Here is a 14,343-nt window from a genome sequence, read left to right as displayed (position 1 = left end):
AACCCACACTGTCTAGCACCAGAATAGGTGCTCTTAGCTACATCTGGCTTTAAACTATTTTTTTTAAACACAAAAATAAAAAGTAAAAACATATATACATAATTCCAACCCACTTGAATTTAAGCTCCATGCAGGAAGAGGATAGAGTTCTTCTAGCACCCTTACCACACTATCCCCAGGATCTAAAACTGGGCCTGGCAGCATAGATCTGTATAAATGATACATGAATTCACCCTGTTGGGGAAGAAAATTTTTTCTCTTTCCTTCAAGGGTCTTCTGCTGTTGTAGGATCAAATTGAGACAGATTAACAGGAGAAAAAAAACAAAGTTTAATTACATAGTCCTGGAGGCCCAATAATAAAATTGAGACCCAAAGAAATGACCAAGCCAGGTAGCTTTTATACATTTTAGTTAGAGACAATAAATCTGTGAGGAATTAGCAGGACCTGTTATTTAATTTAATTTCTTCAATTAAAAGAAAACTTTTGTTTGAGAGCTTTAGATAATAAGGAATTCTAAGTTGCTTTTGGGCAAGGTAGTAAATAGTAAAAAAGTAACAAGATTTGTTTATACAAACTTCTCAGCTCTGAATTCCTCTCTGGTGATAAGGCTGTCTCTCTTATCTCCTGGTAGAGAGAAGGTACCTTTCATGTGAGAGATTTATTTCCTGGTTTCAGTGGAGACAGATGAAGGGCAGAATAGCCCTCATGCACCAGGTGTTTCTCCACTTGCTTTAATTTAAAGCAATCAATATTGGCACATTTTGGGGTGCCCTCCCCTAGGCCCCTACACCCAGCTCTGTATCCCACTGGGTGTTTTCCAGTTCATTTATCTTTCTTCTTTACTTTTGCTGTATGTTGATTTGTTACTGCCTATTAATCATATTTTAGAGGGAGCAGGCCAGAGAATATCAAACTAAGGTCCAAAGACCTTAAAGGACAACTTAGCAAGGGTATGAGATTTAATGGATTATCTCTTTCCTCTTAAATTTTGTAAAAATATGTATAAGCCTATTTCCAATTAGTATAAATTACATATACAGTTACTTATTGTATAAAAGTATATAATATATACTATCATATATTGTATATATTACATATTTATATAATTACTTATTTACAATTAGCTTAAACCAACCATTTACATGTAATTGGAATTACACTGATTTTGAAAGTCCACCTGGAACCTATCATTTAAGGCATTTAGATTGTGATTATAATCAAAGCAATTTTCCCACATTTTAGCACTTAAAACAGTTACAGAATTATAGGGTCAGGCCATCAAAGCCAACACTTCTTGTACACATTTTTTAAGTGGGTACATATACATTCAATAAATTTTCCTCCAACCATGCAAGAAGCACTCAGGGTTTTACACACCCATGAGACTGGGCAGATTCATGTCAAGTAAGGGACTGAGAACCAAAGAGGACAAGGGAAAAACGGGATGATGAAGGAGATAAAAATACTGCCTGCATCCCTGTTTAGTATTAGCGCGAAAATAAGTTCCGTAGGAGGAGGGGGGAAGCAGAAGACTAAGAAGGGACAGGACAGCTTTGAGTGATGTTACTCATCGCTTCAGAGAGTTGGCAGACGGTCTGCAGCGCACGTCTGTACTGGCTTACGCAGCCCCTTAAAAACGCAGGCGGGCGGGGCTAACCTGGGTAGACGCGGAGGGAAGAGATTCTTTGGTTTCTGGGCCCGCCTCATCCAAATATTTCTGTGACTGCCTGAATTTGAGGCCGAAAACGAGGCCAGTGGCCTCCGCTATTTGTGAGAAAGCTGCGTAAATTAGGAAAGCTGATTTTTCACTACACAGAATGACCACTTGGCAGTTGTAAATGAAGCCTGTGTAGGAGATAGAATTGTTATAAGTACCGTGGCCCGTACCCTGTGTGATACATAATAGGCACATGATAAAATCTGTCAAATGCATGGAATATCGCATTTGATAAGAAATGTTTATAAATTTTGATAAGAAAAATACACGATTCTCAGTTCAGCTCAAGATCTTTGCCTCCACTGCTTCACATCTTCAAGTTGCTCAAGGCAAATGCTAAAATGTAGTGACCTCTTGGATGAGGAAAGGTGATGATTCACAGTCTTCTTCAAACTATGCCCTGTTCTGAGGATTGGTTGTACTTCCTTGCTGAAGCACCCTACTCCTGCACGCTGAGCTCTCTCTCCTCACTGCTAGGAGGGAATTAGAGCCTCTGGTTTGCAAAGAGCTTGCTCTTTGTGGTTCCACCAGGAGCGCAGACCAGCTCTGAGAGCAGGAGGTAAACCAATGTGAAGGCAGACTCTACTGCAGTTTCCACACTATAGTTCCTCTGGTGACTGGAGAGAAATCAGATTCTTCTCCTCCCATGTCCTACCCAATCCAGTGTTTGGCAGATCCTTTGGCCGTTTTCTGGGTTTCATTACACCTTTTTGAGACTGTGATAAGAGCATATGGTCCCCCTCCTCTTCAGAAAAGTACCTGAAATACACCATCTGCATTCGCTTTCAGGGGGTTTGTGTATCTGCCTAGTCCACCTCAGGACCTCATCTTAATAAACTCGAGCCTGGAGCTTCAGCAGCCTTTTTCTTTCTAGAGAACTTGGTGGATTTCTTTTGAGGAGTTGGGCTCTGTTAACTAGAGGGTGACCAAAGTTAGGGAGGAGCCCTGCTAAAAGAACATAGGCCTTTAATTATGACACAGTGTACTGAGAAGTGGCTTTGCTCCTCACTTCATCCACGAATTGGCACTTGCTTGTGGTTTTTTGAAAGGGTGGATGTGAGTCAGCATGAGCACTTCAGTTATCAGTGTTCAGTAGCTGTCTTCCTGTAAATGAGCCAGGCAGGGGTATCCTGGTGATAGTGTTAGGCTAGTAGCCACACAGAGAAGGGGGGGACATTCATGGTTTTAGAGCATTGTTACAGTAAACTTAAGGAAAACAAAGAAAATTCTTTGCTTCCTGCAAGCAGTAGTCTGTGTTCCCTATCAGCACTTGTATAGAATTTCACATTCAGACTACTCGTTTTATGATCCAAAAATCACACCTCTTGTTACCCAAATAAGTTAGAAACCTATGCTCACACAAAAACCTGTGCATGAATGTTTATAACAGCTTTATTCATAATTGGGAAAACTTGGAAGAAACCAAGGTGCCCTCCAGTAGGTGAATAGATAAATGATGGTATATCAAGACAATGGAATACTATTCAGTCCTAAAAAAGAATGAGCTATCGGGCCATGAAAAAACATGGATGACCCTTAAATGTCTATTACTAAGTGAAAGACACCAATCTGAAAAGGCCACATGCTGTATGATTCCAAAAGGCAGAACTGCGGAAATAATAAAAACTCTGGTTGCCAGGGATTGGTTGGGGGGGCAGGGGTAGTGGGATGAACAGAGGATTTTTAGGGCAATGGACATGATGATATAATGATGGGTACATGTCATTATACATTTGTCCAAACCCATAAAATGTACAAGCCCTTGGGTGAATATGATGTGTCAATGTAAGTTCATCAGTTGTCAACAAATGTATTACAACAATGCAAGACATTAACAATAGGTAAGTTGCTGGGGTATATAGAAGCACTGTACGCTTTTCCTTCAATTTTTCTCTAAACTTAAAACTGCTCCCTGCAAATAAAATCTATTAATTAAAAAAAAATCCAAACACTGATTTTTATATGTCTCTTTCCATGCCCTTGCATGAGAACTTAAAGGCAGGAGCTATACCATTTGTATCTTAATATTCCCAGAATCTAAGGATGAAAGAGGAGAATGTTCTATTATTATTATTAGCTCATGTCCTAACAATAACTCAGACTTCACACGTCCACAACAAAACTCTCAATTTGAGCCCTCAAACCTGCTCCTCTCTCTACTTTCCTGACTGAAGTAAATGGCAACTCCAGCTTCTCCACTTGCTCAGGCGAACCCTAAGAATCATTCTTGACTCCTTTTTTTCCCCCTAACGCCCAACATCTAGACTATCAGTTAATCCATTTGGTTCGGTCTTTAAAATATATTTCACATCCAGCAAGTCCCTGCTACCACCACTACTACCCTTGTCCAAGCTCTCATCATTTTTATCGGGACAAGGAGCCTCCTAATCAGTTTCTATGTTTCCACTCTTGCTTCCTCCAGCATCTTCTCCAATCAACAGCAATACTTTTTTAAAAAACATAAATCAACTAATGTCACTTTTTTGCCCAATAACCTATATGGCTTTATAGTTCCTGGCTTTCTGTCACATTTAAAAATATAATCCAAGATCCTCACCATTGTTTACAATGCCCTGCATGATCAGGCTCCTATTTGTCTCTTCCACATCATTTCTCCTACTTCTCTGCCCCTTGTTCACTCCACTCCTGTAAACCACCCTTTGGTGCCATGCCAAGCACACATCCTGCTCTTCGTGTCTTTGTATTTGAAATGCTCTCTGTTCTAAATGTTGTTCTCACAAATGCTCCCAAGTCTTGCTTCCTCATGTCATCCAGGTTTCTGTTCATATGTCATCTCTACTGAGATCAACCCTAGCCATCCTATCTTAAATGATCCCCCCAATTAGTTATTACCTTATCTTGCTCTGTTATTCTTCAAAGCACTCCCTTATCACTACCTGGTGTTACATATATATTTGTTTGTTTTATTGTCTGTTGTATAAGTCTGCTAGGGCTTTTGAGAAATGTGCTGACTGGTCCAAACTCAATAAGTAGACCCTGAGGCCAGTGGAGGGAGGCTTTAATGGCGGCCTTGCAAGGTCGGGTGTCTGTGTCTGGTGAGCAGGCGCACTCAGGGTGCTTACAACAAGCAATTTATTCCTTAACATGCAAGTCCCTCCCCTGGTTCCTCATTGGCTGCACGTTCTTTCCCAGACATTGCCTAAGCAAGTTATATCCATATTAGGCTTTCTTTACATTTGTCTTAATTTTATTGGCTGCATTCAAAATTTTTCTGCCTTTTTCTGAAGTGACCCCATAGCCCGCTCTTTTGCAGTCTTCCTCCCCTTCCCAGCTGGAGTGACTCCCTGGTACATGTTCTGACATGTAGGCTTCTTGTTAACACCCTTTTGTTGAAACGTTAATGCCTCTGGGAATACATCACATTTAGTTTTATGCCATTTCTAACAGGCTTCCATAATAAAGTACCACAGAATGGGTGGTTTCAATAACAAATTTACTTTCTCACAGTGCTGGAGACTGGAAGTCCCAGATCAAGGTATCAGTAGCGTTGGTCTCTCCAGAGCCCTTCCTCCTCGCAGATGACCACCTTCACACTGTGTCCGCACGTGGCCTTTACTCTGCCTCTGGTATCTTTTTCTCTTCTTATAAGGACACCAATTAATATTGGATTAAGGCCCCATTCTTATGACCTTAATTAAACTTAATAACCTCTTCAAAACCCTGTCTCCAAATACAGTTACATTCTAAGGTACTGGAGGTCAGGACTTCAACATATGAATTATAAGAGGACACAGTTTAGTCTATTAGACCCCATGCTGGCTCCCAAAATTCATGACATACAAAATACATTCACCTCAGTCGCAACAGTCCCAAAAGTCTTATCCCTTTCCAATATCAATTCCAAATCCAAAGTCTCGTCTGAATATCATCTAAATCAGGTATGGATGAGACCTGGGGTTTGATCCATCCTGAGGCAGAATTTGTCTCCAGCTATGAACCTGTGAAACCAGACTAGTTATGTGTTTGCAAAATACAATGCTGGGACAGACATACCCATTCCAAAAGGGAGAAATCAGAAAGAAGAGAGGAATGATGAGTCCCAAACAAACCTAAAATCTGGCAAGGTAAATTCCATTCAATTTTTTCTTCACTTGTTTTCTTATTCACATAAAATTTACCATCTTAGCCATTTTTAAGTGCATAGCTCAGTATAGCTCAGTAGTGTTAACTGTATTCACACTGTTGTGAAACAGATCTCCAGAACTTTTCATCTTACATCATTGAAACTCTATACACATTAAACAACAACTCCCCTCTTCTCCTTCCCTCCAACTCCAGGTAGCCACCATTCTGCTTTGTCTCAATGAGTTTGACTACTTTAGATATTTCATATAAGTGGATTCATACATTATTTATCTTTTTGTGACTGCCTTATTTCACTTTGCATAATGGCCACAGGCTTCATTTTTGAGGATATAACAGGATTTCCTTCCTTTTTAAGGCTGAATATTACCCTATTGTAGAATATACCATAGTTAGTTTATCCCTCATTAATGGGCACTTGTGTTCCCACCTTTGGCTATTATAAATACTGCTGGGTGTACAAAATGGGTATGCAAATATCTCTTTGAGATCTTACTTTCATTCTTTTGGCTCTAACTAGAAGTGAGATTGCTGGATCATATGGCAGTTCTTTTTTTTGAGGAGCCTTCATACTGTTTTCAATAGCTGTTGCACTATTTTATAATCCCACCAACAGTGCCTAAGAGTTCCAATTCATCCACATCCTCACCAACACTTGCCATTTTGTTTTTCACTTTTTTTTATAGTAGGCATCCTACTGGGTATGAAGAGATATCTCATTGTAGTTTTGATTTGCATTTCTATGATAATTAATGACATTGAACATCTCTTCATATGCTTACTGGCCATTTGTTTATCATCTTTGGAGAAATGTCTGCTCAAATCCTTTGCCCATTTTTAAATTGGGTTATTTATTTTTGTTGTTGACGAGTTCTTATATATTCTGGACATTAATTCCTTATCAGACCTATGATTTTCAAGTATTTTCTTCCATTCTGTAGGTTGCCTTTTCACTCTTGATTGTATCCTTTGATGAACAAGTTTTTAAGTTGGTGTAGTCCCATCTGTCTTTTTTTTGCTTTTGTTGCTTGTGCTTTTGGTGTCATACCCAAACAGTGTTCCATTAGATTTGTTTATTTATTCATTCATTCATTTATTTTTTTAAATATCGAATGCTTCACAAATTCGTATGTCATCCTTGAGCAGGGGCCATGCTAATCTTCTCTGTACCATTCCAGTTTTAGTCTGTGTACTGCCAAAGCAAGCACAATGTTCCATTAGATTTAAGTCTCAAGAAAAATCTTCATTGGAGCAGTGTTCTGCCCTCCTGGCGCACTGAAACTATGGAGGAGATAGCCTTGCCTTGCCGGCCTGTGTGCTGCCTCTGGTGGGGATGGCGACTCTGCTTATCTCTGAATCTACTTTGGGGTCATTCTTCCCTTTTATTGAAAAATTTCACATGTTGATAGCGTTCTTTTCCCATCCTATAGAATCCCAGATATTTTGTCTCTTTCTGTTGCCTTTATCTACCCTGGTCACATTTCTCCTAGTGTAACACCATCTCTATTCCTAGATTCTGTTGAGGTGGCCGATTAAACCCATAAACTGCATTCATAATCTCTATCAAATGATTTTCCAGCCACACCTTTAGTGTCCTCTCCAGAGCATATGTTCTTGTTTTTGCAATATGGATAGGCTGAGAATTTTCTATATCTTTGATTTATGGCTTCCTTTTGCTTAAAAATCACTCTTTAAATTTATTTCTCTCATCTTGTGTTTTGCAATAGGCAGTAAGAAGAAACCAGGCCATTCCTTTAACACTTAGCTTAGAAATCTCCTCAGCTAAATGTCCTATTTCATCATGAAAAAGTTCTACTTTGCACAAAATACTAGAATCAGATACTCTGCCAATTTATTTGCCACTTAACAACAAGAATCAACTTTCTTCCAGTTTCCAGTAACCTGTCCCTTATTTCCATCTTAGATCTCACCAGAATCACTTTTACTGTTCATATTCCTACCAACAATTTCTACAAGGCAACCTAGGCTTCTTTCAGCATGTGCCTCAAAACTCTTTCAGCCTCTACCCATATTCCAGACCCTCTTTTGCATTTTTAGGTATTGTTAGAGCAGCATCCCATTTCAGATTAATACTAATACCTGTATTAGTCAGGGTTCTCCAGAGAAACAGAACCAATGGGATGTGTATATATAAAGAAAGAGATTTGTTCTAAGGGATTTGCTCACATGATTATGGATGCTGGCAAGTCCAAAATCTGCAGGATAGGCCTCAGGAAGGAAGGGCCAAGCTGCAGTTCAAGTACAAAGGCTGTCAAGCTAGAGACCCAGGAAGAGTTGATGTTACAGCTGACATCTGATGGCCATCTGCTGAAAAATTCCTTCTTGATTGCAGGGACTGAAGGCTCTTATTATATTTAGTTCTTCAACTGATTGGGTGAGGCCCACCTATATTATGGAGGGCAATCTGCTTTACTTAGAGTTCACCAATGTAAATGTAAATGTCATCCAAAAACACTCCCACAGAAACAACCAGAATAATAATTGACCAGATATCTAGGCACTGTGGCACAGCCAATATAAAATTAATGATCCCATAGGCCATTCCATATTAAACCATTTCATATAACCATTCTATATTAAAATTTAAGCTCTCTGAGGGAACTTTGTCTTCACAACATTTGTAGTGCCTGCATCTAGAACTGTACCTAGCATACAGTAGATATTCAGTAAATAGCTGATGAAAAATGTATAAATGACTGAATGTGTATTTGCTAGGGTTTTAGAGGTTATCAGTTTTTTTCACTTGCATTATCTCATTTAATTCTCCCAATCATTCCATAAACTGAATATTATGGCCTCCAGTATAAATACTGAAATTGAGATATATAAAAGTTAAATGACCTTTTCAAATGTCTAAACGCTAGTTCCAGAAATGAGACTCAGATTTTGCTCTTTTGACTTCTAATCCTCTGCTTAGTTGATTACACTAAGCCGTAATTATCCTCTCTCCCACCTGTTCCTCCTAGTGCTGATAATGAGATAAATAACAAAATAACACCAAGTCTCTGCTGGGTGTTAAAAAGAATGCACAGTGAGGAGTGTATTTGTGCCCCACCCAAGGTAGCTGTGATCAGTAAGGGGAGGTGTGGCAGAAGGTGCTTCTGCTTTAGTGGTAGATGATCATTTCAGGGAAGCACCAAGATGCTCTGCAGGGAGAGAGTGCCACTTCTTCCTCTAATCCTGGAAGGTCAATTAAGAAAACAATAGAGAGAGTCTTTGAATATAAACCCCAAACTTTTTCTCTGTGTTGCTTATCTTTTAGAATTAGTTTGGCGTATTGGGATTGGGGAGAGCTTAGAGATGAATTGTGGGCAGCTGTTGTATAAGGTAGTCGGTTTTTTAGTTTGGAGTATGACACATCACTTACTTCCCCCTCTTTGTAACCTGGTTCTTCCTTTTTCTTCAGACCTTCCTTTGTCAACTATAATGATCTAGTATCTTTCTAGATACGATTTAAACAATAAGTTTAATATATATGATGTTATGGCATGGTACAATTTAATCTCTGCCAAGTATTAAAAAATACTGGATCCCCCCCAAAAACATTACCTGGAGTTGGCAAACAGACTTTAAAGCATGAAATAAAGTTTCTAAAAAGCTAAAAACTAAGTAAGGGAACAAATTCAAAGAAGTTTATGGGTATGATGTTAAACAGCAAAGTTCAATGTTCTTTTCAAAGGGTATTCTTACCAACTGATTAATTGTGTAATAGATATTAATAAGTGGATTTCATAAAAGAGGTGACAGTGAGCAAGCCTAGTTGATTGATTAGGCAGCACTTAATCAACAAGTTGTTCTAGTAAAATTGACAAGAGACAGATTGTAAAATTTTAATTGGCATTCTGGTTTACCAATAAGAATGAAAGTTTATGTCCAGTCAGTACATTCTCTCCCTTCCAAAACTGTCTGCCTCCAAATGAAATTATTTAATTCCTCCAAAATACTTTTCAAGTGTGTAATCTAATAATGTACTATGCCAGGTATTGAGAGGGCGGTGTGGAAGTGATGGTGTAGCAAGAGACGTAGAAAAGAAATGAGCACCCCCTCTGCTTTCAGGATTGGAGAAGATTGCTTGCCTAGGGAACTGGTCTTTTTTTTTTTTTAAGATTTTGTATTTTTAGAGCAATTTTGGTTTACAGTAAAAATTAAGAGGAAGGTACAGAAATTTCCCATATACCCCCTACCCCCACACATACCTAACTTCCTCCCCCATTATCATACCTCCCACCAGATTGGTGCACTTGTTACAACTGATCAACTACACTGACACAGCATGGTCACCCAAAATTGATACTTTTATGTTAGGGTTCACTCTTGGCTTTATACACTCTATGGCTTTGAACAAATGTATAATGACATATATCCATCATTACAGCATCAAATAGAATAGTTTCACTGCCCCCAAAATCCTCTGTTCTCCACCTATTCATCTCTGCTTCAAAACCTCACCCCAACCCCTGGCAACCAGTGATCTTTTTACTGTCTCCATAGTTTTGCCTTTAGCAGATGTCACATGAGGGGAGCCATATAGTATGTGGCCTTTTCAGATTGGTTTCTTTCATTTCGTAATACACATTTAAGGGTCCTCCATGTCTTTCATGACTTGATAACTCATTTCCTTTTAGTGCTCATTAATAATCCATTATCTGGATGCACCACAATTTGTTTATACATTCATCATTGAAGGATATCTTGGCTGTTTCCAAATCTCAGCAATTATGAATAAAGCTTCTATAAATATCTGTGTGCAGTTTTTTTTTGTGTGTGGACATGTTTGTAACTCCTCTAGGTAAAGAACAAGTGGGACTGCTGGATCACATGGTAAGAATATGTTTCATTTTGTAAGAAACTACCAAACTGTCTTCTGAAGTGGCCATACCATTTTGCATTCCCACTGGCAATTTATGAGAGTTCCTGTTGCACCACATTCTTGCCAGTATTTGGTAGCATCAGTGTTCCAGGTCTTGGTCATTCTAATATGTGTGTAGTGGTATCTCATTTTAATTTGAATTTCCTTATCACATATGAACATCATTTCACATGCTTGTTTGCCATCTGTATATCTTCTTTGGTGAAGTGTGTGTTAAGGTCTTTGACCTATTTTTTAATCAGGTTGTTTTCTTACTGTTGAATTTTAAGGGGTCTTTGTATATGTTGGACAATGGTCCTTTATCAGATGTGTCTTTTGCAAATATTTTCACCCAGTCTGTGACTTGTCTTATTATTCTCTCACAACTGTCTTTGGCAGAGCAGAATTTCTTTCTTTTTTATTTATTTATTATTTTTTTATTAAGGTATCGTTGATATACAATCTCATGAAGGTTTCACATGAGCAACATTGTGGTTACTACATTCACCCATATTATCAAATGCCCCTGATATACCCCATTACAGTCATTGTCCATCAGTGTAGTAAGATGCTATAGTGTCACTACCTATATTCTCTGTGCTATACTGTCTTCCCTGTACACCCGTAGAATTTCTTAATTCTAATAAAGTCCAAATTATCAAATATTGCTTTCATGCATTGTGCCTTTGGTGTTGTATCTAAAAAGTCATTTCCATACCCAAGGTCATCTATGTTTTCTCCTAGGAATTTTTTAGCTTTATGTTATACATTTACATCTATGATCAGTTTTGAAATCATTTTTGTGAGGGGTAGGGGTATAAGGCCAACGTTCCTTTTTAATTTTGCTGTGATGTGTGTTCTTCCAGCACCATTTGTTGAGGAGACTGTCTCTATGTCATTGTGTTGCCTTTTTTCCTTTGTTAGAAATCAGTTGATTATATTCGTGTGTGTCTTCCTGGGCTCTCAGCTGTGTTCCATTGATCTATTTGTTTTCTTTCACCAGTATCACAATGTCTTCATTACTGGGGATTGATAGTAAATCTTGAGGTCAGGTAGGCAGTGTCAGTCCTCCAACTTTGTTCTTCTTCAATATTGTGTTAGCTATTTTTGATCTTTTGCCTCTTCATATAAACATTAAAGTCACTTTTATGATACCTACAAAATATCCATTGATTGGGCTTGCATTGAATCTATAGATCAAGTTGTGAAGAGTTGACATCTTGATAATATTGAGTCCTCCTATGAATATGGACTACCTCTCCATTTATTTAGTTACTCTATGATTTCATCACCACAATTTTGTAGTTTTCTTCATTTAGATTGTGTATATATTTTGTTACATTTCTATTTACATATTTCCCTTTTCTGGATGCTGGTTAAATGGTAATTTGTTTTTAATTTCAAATTCCATTTTTTAATTGCTGGTATATAGGAACATAATTGACTTTTGTATATTAACCTTGTGTCTTGCAACCTTGCTATAATCATTTATTAGTTATAGGATTTTTTTATCAATTCTGTCAGATTTTCTACAAAGACAGTCATGTCATGTTCAAAGACAGTTTTATTTCTTCTCAATCTGTATACCTTTTATTTCCTTTTCTTGTCTTATTACATTATCTAGTACTTGTAGTGTAATGTTGAAAAGGAGTAGTGAGAGGTAACATCCTTGCCTGTAGATTTTTTTTTTTGTAGATATTCTTTATCAATTAAGGAAGTTCCCTTCTATTATAAGCAATATTTACAGTAATATGGTATGGTAATAGATTTGTCTATAATATGTACATTTAGAATATACCCACTTTAAAATTTATAACAGACCTAAATATATAAAATGATATGCTCTGGGAGATGATATTAACCAAAAGCACATATTTCAGTTTATAGCAATAAAGAATAAGGATAACAAGTGCTCAACAGTATGTGCTCACCAATTAAGTGAACTAATCTAAGTATTACTAGAGGTTTTTCTGGTTTGATTTTGTTTTTAATGTGAAACAGAGAGCTTGGGTGACTGATTAGACAGAGCTTCATATATGGACAGTGCCAATGAAATAGACAAAAGATTGTACATTTTTTCTAATTGACTTTATGCTTTATCAATGAAAAGTGAGTTTCGGTGATGCTAGCATTACTTGTGATCTTTAAGTACATAAAGGACTGGTTCTTGGGAATTAAAGGAAACTGGGTCACCTTAGGTTATCAAGCCCCATCCAGGCACATCCCTAAAAGGATTTTCTTTTCTAAGGGACATTTTTTGAGACATTTATGAATCACTATCTTTATTAATGAATCATTTTTCTAATCATGTTGTACATATATTAATTAGGTTATATAGCCTGTCTAGATACTCAACAGCCCTAAGGATATAGTTTGGAGATGTTTTATTCAGCTAACTTAGCAGACATTTTTGTTCACCTGTTTGTTAGGCATGATGGATATAGAGATAGGTAAAATAAAGTCTCTGCCCTCAAAGTGCTCACAATTTAGAAACGTAAGCAAACAATCACTGTGAATTAATAAGTACTATAACCTGGGTATGTTTGAGATAGGTATTGTGGTACAAAGGAAATCGCATATTCTTAGGTTTGTCTGAGAATGTTTCACAAAAGGGAAGAGATACTGGTTATTGAAGTATGACCAGGAGTTAGCCAGCTGGCAGATGTACGAGTATGGAGGAATACAAAAGAGTGAGTTTCCAATAACATGGTGTTGTGGGACTGAATTGCCACCAAAAATGCACATTGAAGTCCTAACTCTCAGTACCTCAGTGTGATTATACTGGGAGATAGAGCCTTTAAAAAGGTGATTAAGTTAAAACAAGCATTAGGGTGGGCCCTAATCCAACCTGACTGATGTCCTTCCAAGAAAAGGAAATTTAGACACTCAAAGGCACACCAGGGATGCATGCACACAGAGGAAAGGCCATGTGAGGACGCAGCAGAAAGCCAGCCAGCTGCAAGTCAAGGAGAAAGGTCTTGGGAGACACTAAACTAGCCAACACCGTGATCTTGGACTTCCAACCTTCAGAACTCTGAGAAAATAATTTGCATTGTGTAAGCCACTCAGTCTTTGGTGCATTGTCAGGGCAGCCTCTAATATGTGTTTTTCCATACCACCACGCAATTCTCCAATTTTCAGCTGTTGCTAAAATTTGACTCTATTCTACTGGAAATAGCATCAGGTCACACAGGTTTAGGGGCTTGGGTTCAGAAGGCTGTCCCCACTTTAGCCACCAATCAAAAGTCAGGTTGCTTCTGACTGGCCATAAATCAGAGGTTCCCATGACCCCTTCTTGGGTTTGATTAATTTGCTAGAGTGGCTCACAGAACTCGGAGAAACATTTACTACACTTAAGTTTACCCTAAAGGATATAACAAAGGCTACAGGTGAAGAAGTACATAAGGCCTGTTTGAAAACTAAATCATTCTATTTGGTTTGGGCAAAGGGGAGGTAATACTTCCAGGGTGTACAGTCTATGTCCCAGATAAGACTGGAATAAGAGAGTGAGGTCATGCTAAGGAGTCAAGATCGGCACTGACTGGCACAGTGCGGCAGCCACTTGTTGCAGCGTGTGGCTCCTGAGCATTTGAAATGTGGCTAGTGTGACAAAGGAACTTAATTGGTAATTTCATCCCAGTCTAATTCAT

General features: G+C 38.2%; 1 protein-coding gene and 1 non-coding gene across 3 annotated transcripts in view; one reads left to right on the top strand and one right to left on the bottom strand.

Annotated features, from left to right (window-relative positions):
• The window catches only part of SLC2A3 (solute carrier family 2 member 3), a 68,058-nt gene that overhangs the window by 36,937 nt on the left and 16,778 nt on the right, over nt 1-14,343 (top strand). The window lies entirely within an intron of this gene.
• On the bottom strand, nt 6,925-7,031 carry LOC118970610 (U6 spliceosomal RNA). Its single transcript, XR_005058659.1, has one exon. It is a non-coding gene; the product is annotated as a U6 spliceosomal RNA (small nuclear RNA).

This window comes from Manis javanica, chromosome 15, assembly GCF_040802235.1.
Source record: "Manis javanica isolate MJ-LG chromosome 15, MJ_LKY, whole genome shotgun sequence".
Lineage (NCBI taxonomy): Eukaryota > Metazoa > Chordata > Mammalia > Pholidota > Manidae > Manis > Manis javanica.
This window is presented reverse-complemented; position numbering and strand designations above follow the sequence as displayed.